The following is a 12,921-nucleotide window of genomic DNA, read 5'->3' as shown; positions in this document are numbered from 1 at the left end:
TCTCTCTCTCTCTCTCACACACACACACACACACACACACACATACTCACACACATACTCACACACTCACACACACACACATATATTTAATTACACACCGTATATACCGTCCTCCAGACACAACACACTACAGTGATAACGCTCTCATCTTCATCTGCTCCTGATCTCTACCTCACGTCTAGAACTCACATTGGGTTCTGCTCCCACAGTCCAGAGAGCAGAGTGGTGGAGTAGCTCTGAATAGGTGGAGCTTCTGAGACAGTAGGTTCTACTGGTATTTACATCTGGAATGTAAATGCATTTAATGCACACTAAACAAATACTTGGGCTGTCATTCGCATTCTGATTGGTCAGGAATATCAGGCCTGGCTGTGGGATGATGTTATTGGATGGAGGAGAAGACTGGCGTAGTACTGGCGGATGATGCTTCAGAGATCATGTTCACCATGGTTATAAAGAGAAGAGACAGGACAACAGAATAACCTTTTACATCATATTAATGGACACTTTAATGAATTATTTCAGCTACTGACATTAAATTAGTACATTATGGCATTGACAAAGCATTTGTCATCTAGAGCTGCTCCTCGAATCAGAAAAGTCCAGAAAAGCTTTACATTAATTACATTTTCCTATTTCATCAAAACTTGTTTTTCTTGTGATTTAGAGATGATTTGTTTTGTACAGATTCTAAATTATTTTTGTTTCCTCAAGAAAAATAAGTTTGGATGAAAATGAAAAATGTGATGGAAATATATATATATATATATATATATATATATATATATATATATATATATATATATATATATATATATATATATATATATTTCCATCACATTTTTCATTTTCATCCAAACTTATTTTTCTTGAGGAAACAAAAATAATTTAGAATCTTAGAAACTTATATATATATAATGTGTGTGTGTGTGACAACACTAAAACAGCTTTTATCTTAAGATCTTTTCTGAAGCTGCTGTTGGCTCTTATGTGCAGTTTAACAGGTGGAGGACACAGAAGCTCCAGCAGCTCCAGCAGCTTCAGGCCGAGGCTGATGTTGAGGTGGAGCCTCTTCACTGTTGAGTGATTAACCATCACAAACAGGAACTGAGTGCAGGGCGCGACCTGCAGGCCCACAAACCGTTATATATATATATATATATATAGAGCTTTTTCTGCAATCACACTGATACAGCACATTTCCTGACAGGAGAAAATACACACACCCTTCACTACGGTCAGAGGGTCACACACACACACACACACACACACACAGAGTTACCACATTTAGAGATCTAAAACTCACACCCACCAGCTGAACAAAACAATCACACAGAGCTGTGCACCGCTGTACATTTCAACAACGACGATCCAACGAGTCTTTACACTTTTTTATTTACTGTAACACAAAAACACTACACTAACACGTCTGCAGGCCTGATCAGTGTTATTGTTTTGTATGTGCAAGAACCTACTGATACAACAACACATATCACTGTACAGGGGATACAATTACAGACAAACCAAGTCTCCCTGAAGCTGCAGGAGTCTCCCGCATTTCGGTAGTGGCTCCCTGATGCCCGCGAGTCACATATAATCTCCCGGAATTCAGAACGAGTGCCCCAAGAGTGTACTGCACACAAACGCGCACACAGGCGACAGACTTTTTTTCTCTAATCACGTGTGGGAAGGAGAGAGAGAGAGAAAACAGAGAGGGTTCTGATTGGCCTGTTCTCTGCAAAGAGTCTGTGAGACAGCCAAGTGTCAGAGTCAGAGTCAGAGTGTGGGCGGGCAGTGTTTTTCCCCCCTCCCGGACGGGATTTGTTCAGTGAGTGAGAGAAAGCAGATCATGGCGGAGGCAATATTAATAATTATTGTAATATGATATGAAATGTTTTTGATGTTGTGCAATTTTTTTGTGATATTGTAACTGTCAATTTTTGTCATAAAGGCTTTTTTTCCAAAAAAAAGAAAGCAGAGGCAGGGCCTTCCAAAAAGAAAAAAGATAAAACTCATTTCACCTCTGAATACTCTAAATTTAATTAAAAAAAGTAAAAATAATTAATATAAAAGTAAAGTTTCGTTATCCTTTGGTGTGTGTGCAAGTTTTTTTTGTTTTGTTTTTTTTGGCTGGGTAACCTCCCTGAAATCAACTTTTGCAACTTGTGATGTCTGCAATTAAATGTATAGAAATATCTAATAATATATAACTCAATATAAACCACTGTTTGCCACCAACCCTACATGTGTTTAGCAATTTATTATAAATTAATACTGTGTTGTGATTGGGACAGGGTATCACCACTGATTCGATTCATTATCAAATATTGCAGGGATATTTCAGTTATTGTTACAGGTTTTATTTGCACGCAAAAAGAGATTTCCAGAGAATTAATGTTGTAATTAATGAAACTCAACCAGTGTCTCAGTGCTGCTGAGCTTCTCTGCACCATAAATACTGATTTTTTTAAACAACGACACTTTTTCCTCATATAGAGAAACTGCCTGATAATCTACTGTTCAGAACAGAAACACGGGCCAAAGCCATTTAAATAAAAAAAATTATAATCATTTCAAACCCAACAATACAGTACTGCAGAACAGAATATCACAATACTTTCATATACTAATGATTTCTTACATTCCTATACAGTATGAAAGTGATAGTGATGAACACACAACTTGTTTGTACTTTAATATACTCTAATATACTCTACTATACTCTAATGTACTGCACTATACTCTACTATACTCTAATGTACTGCACTATACTCTAATGTACTCTACTATACTCTAATGTACTGCACTATACTCTAATGTACTCTACTATACTCTAATGTACTGCACTATACTCTAATGTACTCTAATGTACTGCACTATACTCTAATGTACTCTAATGTACTGCACTATACTCTACTATACTCTAATGTACTCTACTATACTCTAATGTACTGCACTATACTCTAATGTACTGCACTATACTCTAATGTACTCTACTATACTCTAATGTACTCTACTATACTCTAATGTACTGCACTATACTCTACTATACTCTAATGTACTGCACTATACTCTACTATACTCTACTATACTCTAATATTCTCTACTATACTCTAATGTACTCTACTATATTCTAATGTACTCTATTATACTCTACTGTACTCTAATGTACTGCACTATACTCTAATATTCTCTACTGTACTCTAATGTACTGCACTATACTCTAATATTCTCTACTATACTCTAGTGTACTGCACTATACTCTAATATTCTCTACTATACTCTAATGTACTGCACTATACTCTACTATACTCTAATGTACTGCACTATACTCTAATGTACTCTACTATACTCTAATGTACTATCCTTTAATGTACTCTACTATATTCTAATGTACTGCACTATACTCTACTATACTCTAATGTACTATCCTTTAATGTACTCTACTATACTCTAATGTACTGCACTATACTCTAATATACTCTAATGTTCTGCACTAACTCTAATGTACTCTACTATACTCTAATGTACTGCACTATACTCTAATATACTCTACTTTACTCTAATGTACTGCACTATACTCTAATATACTCTATTATACTCTAATGTACTATCCTTTAATGTACTCTACTATACTATAATGTGCTGTACTATCTACTGAACTATCCTCTTATGTACTGTACTATACCTTGGTGTGCTGTACTATACTCTAATGTACTGAACTATACTCTAATGTGCTTACACACACTCACAACCATCACTGCAACTGCTCACACTTACACACACATACATGGTTTTACTCGAGGTGGTTCACACACAACCATGCCAACATTTATTTATCTTGTTAATGGGGGTGAGTACTGGTCAGTGTGCTCGTGGTGTTGAGTTTGGGTCACTGTTTAAATGATCTGGGGTAATATTATTTTAATTAGTAAAACATTGCGATACAGCCAAAACCAAATCCCAATTCCTGATCAGAGTTCTGGGAAACGCTGGACAAAACAACTCCGCTCCCCAGAGAAAAGACACGGACGCCAAGCATGCCTCTTAAACTGTGTTTAACAAAGGGTCCATCACATTCATCACAGACCTGAGGAACACGGTCGCCTGGTAACGCCTGGCCTGAGGAGACCCATTATACTCAGCTCTGACATCTTTATACCCTTTAATAAATATCACAACACAGAGAGACAGACAGATAGAGAGAAAGAGAGAGAGAAAAAGAGAGACAGATAGAGAGAGACACACACAGAGAGAGATAGAGAGACACAGAGAGAGAGAGACACAGAGAGAGAGAGACAGACACAGAGAGAGAGACACAGAGAGAGATAGACTTCACTCAGTCTGATCAGCACTGCGATCTGCTCCACATGCTGGACATCAACTGTGTGAGGAATTTTATTAACCACAGCCAGGCCTCAGCACTGCAGTGAAATATGAAAAAATACAGATTAATTTCTCTACTTTATAGAAAAATACTTATTTCCACTTTCCACAGATTTAAATTAATATATTCCAGACCGTCTCTAGTAAAACCTGGAGTGGTTCTCCAATAGTACTGAAGGAGTTTCTAGAGGAATTATTTAGCACCCACAGCAACTCAGCATCAGACCAAGTAAACGAGAGGAAGACATCAGACCATATGGAAACAATTTTGCTGCTTCCAGTAGACGTGAAATGACAGTGATTGGCCTTGTTAAACTTCTGACCTGGAACACATTTACGTAATACACTAAATGTGTACTATAGCTGTTGGAGGTAGTCTGATGTATATATGTATATAGGAAAAGCAGTAGCCATAGTCCTCCATAAACCAGCTCTACACTCACTGTTATTACAGACACTGATTATATAATAAAGGCCTGAAGCTGGATAAAGTCGTTTCATTAGAAATTCACAGAGCTCATAATTTAGCAGTTCCTGATAACAAATTCTCCATTACTCCCTGAACTCCAACCTGAAGTGGGAAACCCAGCCCACTACTGATTAACACATATTTACATATGCATGGTTTCGTAAAAAGGTCAAATGAAACGTAAATTTGCACTAAAAGAAGCTTTTCACATTCATTTTTATTCTGGAGCTGAAAGTATTGAGGGCTGAAAACTAATTCTTAAACTGTCATTTTTATTTGCATTTTTTCACTTGGAACCATAATGTAAATAAACTTTAAACAATAAATAGACAAAATATAAATAAAAACTGTTTTATTGAAAAAATTATGTGAATGTGATAAACAACAATCATAGAATAGAAAAATGCTAAAATAAAGGATACAGCATGGTCCTTGATATAGACTTGCATGAGACAACAATGAGAAACTGAAGACAATAAAGACGATGGATGAGCATAACATTTCTTTTAAAAGTCAGTATAAGTTTTGAGGCTAAGGTGTACTAGTAGTGCAAATATAAAGAGTTAAATTTATAAGCAACATTTGTTAACTTTAGAATTCACTGCAACTTCTTTACCTCAGAAGTTTATTATTTTAATTATTGGAGAATATGAATCACAGCACTACACTGCTCATTTTACAGTATGAAACAGTACAGAAGTTTTGTAAGGAAATGTCTACCTCCACTGGACACCAGTGGAATTGCACGAGAGCTCTGGTGAGTTCCAGAGTCCAAAATGAATGGGTTTATATGGGGCAATTAATCATACTCATAGTTTTTAAGTGTTTCATCATTTTATACTGAAATCTGTACTTATTTTAGCACAGAACAATTCGGTTTAAGCACAGATCAGCCAATCACATGTTTGCTTGTCCAAAACTGGAGATGCATATTAATGATTATAAATAATCACAGACCTGCTCCATCGCCATTCTCCTTCTCGTAGCCTTCGCTCCTCTGATGCTAATTTATTATCTATTCCTGTTAAGAGCGTCTCTATAGCTGCACCATCACTTTAGAACTCTCTCCCCAAACCCCTCCGAGACTCTTCAGATTTGTCTACATTTAATTCACGTCTCAAAACCCACCTCTTCAGATCTTATGATGTAATGTATTGAGACATAGCAGACATAGCACACTGAAGCGTCACAGTGTGAAGGAAAATCAGCAACTATTGTTCAGCACCTTCAGGAACTCCTTTCCATATTATTATAATCTACAATGTAGAAAATAGATTAAATAAAGAATAAAGAATCCGGTGATTCATCCAGCAAGTGGCAGCACTGCCCCGGAAATACAGCCTGAAAACTGAGAGAAGAAGAAGAGGTTCCACAGCTCTGTGTGTGTGTGTCTCAATTCAGGGGCTGCATCCTTCGAAGGATGCGGTCTACGAAGGTGTGTCCTTTGAAGGATGGGTAGGCTGCAGCAGAGCCATAGCTATGGCTCTGGGCTGCAGCGGCTCTACTGAAATGGGACAGTCTACCCTACGGAGTATTTCCTGTTTCCTGTTTGAGATTCTACCCACCACAACCAAAGTCAGAGCTGAGAAATGAGCCAGAGATTTAGATCTAGTTTAGCTTCAGACCACAAAATACCAAATGAATTAAGTCCAGGTTAATTAACTGTGCAGTTACGTTACTTAAATATTTTAAATGTGAATGGGTGGAACTGAACATAAACAAATAAAAGGGCGTTGGAAAAAAGAGAATAAATTAGAATAAAGAATTATTTAGTTTATATATATATATATATATATATATATATATATATATATATATATATATATATATATATATATATATATATACGTATATATATACGTATATATATACGTATATATATATATAGTTTTATGTAGTTTATATATATATATATATATATATATATATATATATATATATAACTATATATATAAACTAAACAATACTCATAAATTAACTAAATAATACATTAAGACATACACACATATATATATATTATTTATTTTATGTAAATAAATATATATATTTATATATCTATAAACTAAAAACATATAACAACATAAACATGATACTACATACATAAACAGAATAATACTTATACACACTAAATAATATAATAATATAAATTATAATATAAATTATATAATATATAAATAATATTTATAATATCTATAAGTATTTATATATCTATAAACTACATAATACAGCCGACTCCTCTGCTGACTCCGCCCTTTTCGTGCTGAAATAAGCCGGCGCGCAATGAATCTTGGGATACTGTAGGCTGTGAAGGATACACCTGGTGCATCCTTCGTTTCCGAGGAAAAGAAGGCTGCATTCGAAGGAGTCTTTGGCTGTGACCGAAATGGCTCCCTATTTACTAGTTAGGGCACTATTGAGTATGTCAGCCATTTTTCTTTGAGTATCCGAATCATAAGGGGGAATTCGAACGTGATTTTGAGGGCACTAAAAACTCCCATAATGCATCATGATTTATAGTAAACTTCGCTGCTTACTAAGCGAGCTGAATGTGTCCCAAAATGCTTTGCGGGTCTCGCTACTAAGCAACAGACAGCCGAAGAAACGGAGCGGACAGCGAGCCACCAGGGTTGCCAGATTGTTACAGTGGGATTCAGATTACTGAGAAAACCACCCAAACAGCTGATGTTCGTCATATTAACATTATTACAGGGTTTATTCCAACATGATCTTAACTAAAATACCATAAATATCTTAAATATCACTGATTACCAAAAATGATATTTACATGAGTTTATCTGCATATTTGTGTTATGTGTTTTGTGCCTTGTATCATTGGACATACGAAATGTCGACACAATTCGACATTTGACATGTAACCACCCAATCTGGCAACAGTACCAGCCGGTGTACGCTGCTATTTTTAAGGTTTTCTTCATGTAGTTCAGTAATGTGAGGATCATCTTTTAAACAGCGTAAATATAACAAACAGATAAATAACATCATGATCAGCTCAGAGCTTCACTATCTTTAATTCAGAGCTCAGTTCAGTGTGTTTATGGAGTTTTAAACACGGCTCAACCCCCCTCTCACCTGTGTGTGTTTATGAGACCGGTGCTGGCGCATGATAATGATGAGTTAGTGTCCGAATTCACTCCCGTTTTACCACTAATTAGTGAACTTATTAGTATCTCCCTACATAGCGCAACACTAATGAGGGAGTATGGAGCCATTTCGGTCACAGCCCTTGAAATGGGACTGCCTAGTCGCACCGCGGTGACGTAATCAGCCTTCAAATGAGTCCTTCGAAGGCTGCAGCCCCTGAATTGAGACACAGCCAGAGTGTCTCTCTCTCTCTCTCTATCTCTCTGCTGGAGCAGGAACAGGATGAGCTGATCTACAGGAGGTAATGAGAAGTTTTACTCCCAGAGACACAAAAACACATTAAACGCATCAATATCAGCAGCAGCAGCTTTATCTGATCATCTTCTTCTGGTTCCTCGGATCTACAGTCAGTCTGTGACCGACAGCCTCCATGTTTATACACACGCAGCGCTGCCGACCAGCAGCTCCGCCATATTGGTGGGGTCAACACCGCCTTGTAAACAAACACAGCTAAACGGAGATCTGCAGCTTTTCTACTTAAACACCTCAATAACCATCACATTTCTGCACCGGATTCATTATTTTTGTTAATTATTTTGTAAATCCTCATGTATAAAACACAGGTTTTGATTTTATGCAAATTTTAAGAGAGGAGTGTGTGTTAGCATTAAGCTAACGTGGTGGATTTTTTGATTGTTTTGATTTGGGAAATTCACAATACCGACAGTGCTAACTGATGGATCAGCAGATAATTATGTAAATAGAAGTGCGAGAGAAACATTTCCATCTTCTACCCCTCACAGATAAACAATTAAATATAGGGTCTTTAACAGTGACAGAGAATAAGGCATTTCAAGCCTATAAAGTGTAACAGCAGTGTAACAAAATTTTATATATATAAATATATATATATATATATATATATATATATATATATATATTGTATATATATTGTATATATTAGATCAGTGACGACCTGCTGACAGCCAGCCGGTAAAGACGCACCATCTCCATATACAGTGGCTTGCAAAATATTCATACCCCTTAAACCTTCTCACATTTTGTATTTGTATTTTACTGAGATTTACTAAGTGACAGACCAACACAAAGTAGCACATCATTGTGAAGTGAAATAAGAATGATACATGTTTCTAAACATTTAAATCAAATAAAAATCTAAAAAGTGTAAACAAAAAGTGAAAAGTGTATCTCTCTGTACTGCTGTTTTGTTCTGTTATTTGTTTGTTGTTTGTTATTTGATTGTACTAAGCGGGTCAACCCGAGTAGGATGGGTTCCTCTGACTGAGTCTTGGTTCCTTCCAAGGTTTCTTCCTCTTAAAGGGAATTTTCCTTGACCTGACCTTTTTTCTCTGTAAAGCTGCTTTGTGACAACTTTAGTTGTAACAAGTGCTGTATAAAAATAAAATTGAATTGAATAGAATTGAATTAAACATGCAACAGTATTTAGCCCACCTATATCTGTACTTATTAGAGCTGCCTTTCACTGTAATTACAGCTGCAGATATTTTAGGGTTTGTCTCTACCACCTTTGAGTATCTATAGGCAGAGATCTTGGTCATTCTTCTTTGCAAAACAAAAGGTCAGCCAGGTGTCATTTGCAGGCCAACTGCAAAGGCACTTCTTATGTCTTTCTTTCAACAATGTTTTTCATCTTCCACTCTTCCATAAAAGCCAGATTTGTGGAGAGCAGAACTTCTAGTTGTCCTTTGGACAGATTCTCCTGATCCACCTGAGCTGTGGATCTTTGCAGCTCCTCCAGAGTGATCATGGGTCTCTGGGCTGCTTCTCTGATCAGTGCTCTCCTTGCTGGATCTGTCAGTTTGGGTGGACAATGGTCATGACTTGGTAGGTTTGTAGAAACAGTTGTAGAATACTTTTTCCTTCATGTTTGGTTGATGGATTGAACAGAGCTGTTTGGGATGATCAAAGTTTGGGATATGTTTATATTACTTAACCCTGCTTTAAGCTTCTACATAGCATCTCTAGCCTGTTGGGTTACAGTACAGGAGCTTTAATGACAGTATAAAGGTGTACCGGTAGATTTGTAAAAACTAGTACAAATAGTGGAACTGCAGCAGGTAAATAAACTGCATTTGTTACATTACATGTTTACATTTTTATTTCTGTCTTTTAGAAATGAAGACGTTCCAAGTCATCGCCTGCTCTCAATGTGACTTTCCTATTTGGGTGAAGATCATCTCCACAAGCAGCTAATCAAGCTGCTGAAAGAAGATATCCAGAAGAAAGACTATGTCTCACGGAGAAATTAATCCAAGTCCAGACAAAGAGAAAACTCACCACTGTTTAGAGTGTGGGAAGAGTTTTACTGAACAGAGTTCTCTCAAAACACACCAGCGTATTCACACTGGAGAGAAACCCTATCACTGCTCAGACTGCGGTAGAAGTTTTACTGTACAAAGTTCTCTAAAAACACACCAGCGCATTCATACAGGAGAGAAACCGTATCACTGCTCAGCTTGTGGGAAGAGTTTTACTACCCAGACTTCTCTCAAAACACACCAACGCATTCACACTGGAGAGAAACCGTATCACTGCTCAGAGTGTGGGAGAAGTTTTAATCTTCTGTGCAATCTAAAACGACATGAGCACATTCACACAGGAGAAAAAACATATTGCTGTTTAGACTGCGGGAAGAGTTTTAATCTTCAGAGTAATCTAAAACGACACCAGCGCATTCACACAGGAGAGAAACCGTATCACTGTTCAGACTGTGGTAAGGGTTTTACTACACCGAGTCATCTCAAACTGCATCAGCGCATTCACACAGGGGAGAAACCCTATCACTGTTCAGAGTGTGAGAAGAATTTTTCCACACTGAGGGATCTCAAAGCACACCAGCGCATTCACACAGGAGAGAAACCGTATTACTGTTCAGACTGTGGGAGGAGTTTTAGTATACAGGGTAATTTCATGAAGCACCAGCGCATTCACACTGGAGAGAAACCGTATTACTGTTCAGACTGTGGAAAAAGTTTTGCTGGACAGAGTAATTTTAACACACACCAGATTGTTCACACAGGGGAGAAACTGTATTACTGCTCAGACTGTGAGAAGAGCTTCAGACATTACACTACATTTAAGAAACACAAGTGCTGTAAGATCAGCCACGACAGTACAAATTAACACACACTGAATCACTACAAATCCCAACCTAACTTCAGAAATACAAGGAGATTTGTTAATGTTGTTATAAATTGTCTGAAGCATATTAACAAAACAGAATAAACTATTGTGGGCTGAACTCCAGGTCCACAAAGGCCCTTATGTGAAAGAGTCACTTTCAACAAAGTAGAGTGAAGTAAAGTCTAAGGTGGTTTTTATATGGTGTTGTGGATGCTAGCGGTGACCTACTGCTGCAAAATAATGTCTGACACAGCTTCAGAATTTACTAAAACATCATTTAAACACATTTGCTAAAAGTCTTCAGAAGACTATTTATTTCAAGACAAGGATAGTGCTTTTCCACAGGCGTGGAACCGGCACCGCTCTGGTCTGTGAACCAAATTTTGAACCATATGCTGCGTTTCCATCAATGTTTGGAACGTTCGTTTGCAGTGGGAACCCAAGAATACTTGTTCTTCAGTGCGAACCCTGTTGACATCTCTGGGCTTGTCTGTTTGTTCAGGAGCACCGCCGCTGTGCAGCGCCCTCTGTTGGTGATGTATGATGTGACTTTTTGATGGTTCCAGTAAAACTGGTGGAAACGTAGACTGATTCACTCAAAAGAACCACGTTTCTTTTAAGCGCGAATGGAACTCTTTCAAGAACCAGAGTTCTTTTGATAGATTTTGATACTCTTCTGTCCGAAGGAAATGACATTTATGTGACTGCAAATGTAACTTAGTGTCGTTTTTTTTCTCAAAGTTAGAGTGGAAAAAATTATGGGAAGTTGTCACTTATTTTGACTTGAACAATTTTCAATTTACTGAGTGGTATAAAGTAGGGTAGGTATGCTCATTAGGCCCAGGCAACATTTAAGCCTTGCAAATTTGAATTCAAATATCAAAAAAGAGGGTCATGTCTTGTGTTACTCATTGTTTTATCCAATCCAATCACTTCTTACTAACATCTCAGTTTTTGTTGAACACAAATAGTATGTCATTTTTGAGTAAAGCCACCCTATATCCATGCAGCCTGAAGGAAACTTACGTTACAGCCACCTCAAAACTTTGGTGTTTTTGGGAATAGATGGGCAGTTGGAAGTCTGAATATATCTTCGTTAGAATTGTTATATTAGCATCAATTGATACAAATACATTTTTTGTAAAAAAACAAATTGTAAAAAAATGTAATTCTATGTTGTCCATAATAATTGTTAAATACAACGAAGGCCTACTTGGTAATATTTGTGGTGATCCATGGTTACAAGCAATATGTTGTTTTTAATAATTAAAAATAAAAAATATACATTTTTATATTTGTGTCAATAAATGTGCTTGTGGGCTCAACATTTGGGCGATGAATAGTCTTAAATGATACTGCAATACCAATTAAGCCCATTCCAGAACTGTACATATTTTTAATTTGTTGTTTAAAATAGGCATATGTAAATGAATATACTGGCAAATATTTTATTATAAATTATCTGGTCTTTTATTGCTGCATCCAGGGCTGGACTGGTAATCTGGCATATCGGGCAAATGCCCGGTGGGCCGACAGTCCTCAGGGGCCAATGCTGTTGGGCGGCCCATCTTCAATATAGCCAGTGGACTGAACCAATCAGAATATAGGAAGAAAGCGGCCACACCCTCTCTCTGCGTGGTTTAGCTCTTGTTCTCTCTCTCGCGACTGTTTCCCTTTCTTTTTGTGTTTATTTCTGTTTTAATTTGGTTAATTTGGGTTTAGTTTAGTTTTTGGGTGTAAGGGGGGTTCGTGAGCACAGGACTGGGCAGTGGGGGCTGTGGGGTAGGGGGTTAGTGGGG

General features: G+C 37.2%; 1 non-coding gene across 1 annotated transcript; it reads left to right on the top strand.

Annotated features, from left to right (window-relative positions):
• Positions 1-7,762: 7,762 nt before the first annotated feature.
• Positions 7,763-12,414, top strand: LOC103021888 (uncharacterized). The gene is made up of 2 exons (XR_007429140.1): positions 7,763-8,258; positions 10,113-12,414. It is a non-coding gene; the product is annotated as an uncharacterized LOC103021888 (transcript).
• Positions 12,415-12,921: the final 507 nt, after the last annotated feature.

Source organism: Astyanax mexicanus, chromosome 23 (genome assembly GCF_023375975.1).
Source record: "Astyanax mexicanus isolate ESR-SI-001 chromosome 23, AstMex3_surface, whole genome shotgun sequence".
In the NCBI taxonomy this organism is placed as follows: domain Eukaryota; kingdom Metazoa; phylum Chordata; class Actinopteri; order Characiformes; family Acestrorhamphidae; genus Astyanax; species Astyanax mexicanus.
This window is presented reverse-complemented; position numbering and strand designations above follow the sequence as displayed.